Genomic DNA, 2,500 nt, shown 5'->3' on the forward strand with positions numbered 1-2,500 from the left:
CAAAGAGGGGCCAAAACTGGCCATTTTTGGCTGCGCGAGCAAGCGGCGAGCGACGGACAGCAAGCAAAGCGAGAGGCAGCACAGTCCCTGCTATACGAAAGCCCCATCCAGCCCTGTGCCACCCGGGGGGTTCCAGGGTGCTGAGATGGCTGACATTTTGCTCCGCTCACGACGGTCACCGCGCAACGCAAGAACAGGCCAAAAACTTGCCAAAACGGCCCAAAAACGGGCCAAAACTGGCCATTTTTGGCTGCGCGAGCGAGCGGCGAACAGCGAGCGAAGCGAGAGGCAGCACCGTCCCTGCTATACGAAAGCCCCATCCAGCCCTGTGCCACCCGGGGGGTTCCAGGGTGCTGAGATGGCTGACATTTTGCTCCGCTCACGACGGTCACCGCGCGACGCAAGAACAGCCCAAAAACAGGCCAAAACGGCCCAAAAACGGGCCAAAACTGGCCATTTTTGGCTGCGCGAGCGAGCGGAGAGCGGCGGACAGCGAGCTAAGCGAGAGGCAGCACCGTCCCTGCTATACGAAAGCCCCATCCAGCCCTGTGCCACCCGGGGGGTTCCAGGGTGCTGAGATGGCTGACATTTTGCTCCGCTCACGACGGTCACCGCGCGACGCAAGAACAGCCCAAAAACAGGCCAAAACGGCCCAAAAACGGGCCAAAACTGGCCATTTTTGGCTGCGCGAGCGAGCAGCGAGCGGCGGACAGCGAGCGAAGCGAGAGGCATCACCGTCCCTGCTATACGAAAGCCCCATCCAGCCCTGTGCCACCCGGGGGGTTCCAGGGTGCTGAGATGGCTGACATTTTGCTCCGCTCAAGATGGTCACCGCGCAACGCAAAAACAGGCCAAAAACTGGCCAAAACGGGCCAAAACTGGCCATTTTTGGCTGCGCGAGCGAGCGGCGAGCGGCGGACAGCGAGCGAAGCGAGAGGCAGCACCGTCCCTGCTATACGAAAGCCCCATCCAGCCCTGTGCCACCCGGGGGGTTCCAGGGTGCTGAGATGGCTGACATTTTGCTCCGCTCACGACGGTCACCGCGCGACGCAAGAACAGGCCAAAAACTGGCCAAAACGGCCCAAAAACGGGCCAAAACTGGCCATTTTTGGCTGCGCGAGCGAGCGGCGAGCGGCGGACAACGAGCGAAGCGAGAGGCAGCACCATCCCTGCTATACGAAAGCCCCATCCAGCCCTGTGCCACCCGGGGGGTTCCAGGGTGCTGAGATGGCTGACATTTTGCTCCGCTCACGACGGTCACCGCGCGACGCAAGAACAGCCCAAAAACAGGCCAAAACGGCCCAAAAACGGGACAAAACTGGCCATTTTTGGCTGCGCGAGCGAGCGGCGAGCGGCGGACAGCGAGCTAAGCGAGAGGCAGCACCGTCCCTGCTATACGAAAGCCCCATCCAGCCCTGTGCCACCCGGGGGGTTCCAGGGTGCTGAGATGGCTGACATTTTGCTCCGCTCACGACGGTCACCGCGCGACGCAAGAACAGGCCAAAAACAGGCCAAAACGGCCCAAAAACGGGCCAAAACTGGCCATTTTTGGCTGCGCGAGCGAGCAGCGAGCGGCGGACAGCGAGCGAAGCGAGAGGCATCACCGTCCCTGCTATACGAAAGCCCCATCCAGCCCTGTGCCACCCGGGGGGTTCCAGGGTGCTGAGATGGCTGACATTTTGCTCCGCTCAAGATGGTCATCGCGCAACGCAAAAACAGGCCAAAAACTGGCCAAAACGGGCCAAAACTGGCCATTTTTGGCTGCGCGAGCGAGCGGCGAGCGGCGAACAGCGAGCGAAGCGAGAGGCAGCACCGTCCCTGCTATACGAAAGCCCCATCCAGCCCTGTGCCACCCGGGGGGTTCCAGGGTGCTGAGATGGCTGACATTTTGCTCCGCTCACGACGGTCACCGCGCGACGCAAGAACAGGCCAAAAACTGGCCAAAACGGCCCAAAAACGGGCCAAAACTGGCCATTTTTGGCTGCGCGAGCGAGCGGCGAGCGGCGGACAGCGAGCGAAGCGAGAGGCAGCACCGTCCCTGCTATACGAAAGCCCCATCCAGCCCTGTGCCACCCGGGGGGTTCCAGGGTGCTGAGATGGCTGACATTTTGCTCCGCTCACGACGGTCACCGCGCGACGCAAGAACAGCCCAAAAACAGGCCAAAACGGCCCAAAAACGGGACAAAACTGGCCATTTTTGGCTGCGCGAGCGAGCGGCGAGCGGCGGACAGCGAGCGAAGCGAGAGGCAGCACCGTCCCTGCTATACGAAAGCCCCATCCAGCCCTGTGCCACCCGGGGGGTTCCAGGGTGCTGAGATGGCTGACATTTTGCTCCGCTCACGACGGTCACCGCGCGACGCAAGAACAGCCCAAAAACAGGCCAAAACGGCCCAAAAACGGGCCAAAACTGGCCATTTTTGGCTGCGCGAGCGAGCAGCGAGCGGCGGACAGCGAGCGAAGCGAGAGGCATCACCGTCCCTGCTATACGAAAGCCCCATCC

This window comes from Musa acuminata, unplaced genomic scaffold, assembly GCF_036884655.1.
Source record: "Musa acuminata AAA Group cultivar baxijiao unplaced genomic scaffold, Cavendish_Baxijiao_AAA HiC_scaffold_137, whole genome shotgun sequence".
NCBI lineage: Eukaryota > Viridiplantae > Streptophyta > Magnoliopsida > Zingiberales > Musaceae > Musa > Musa acuminata.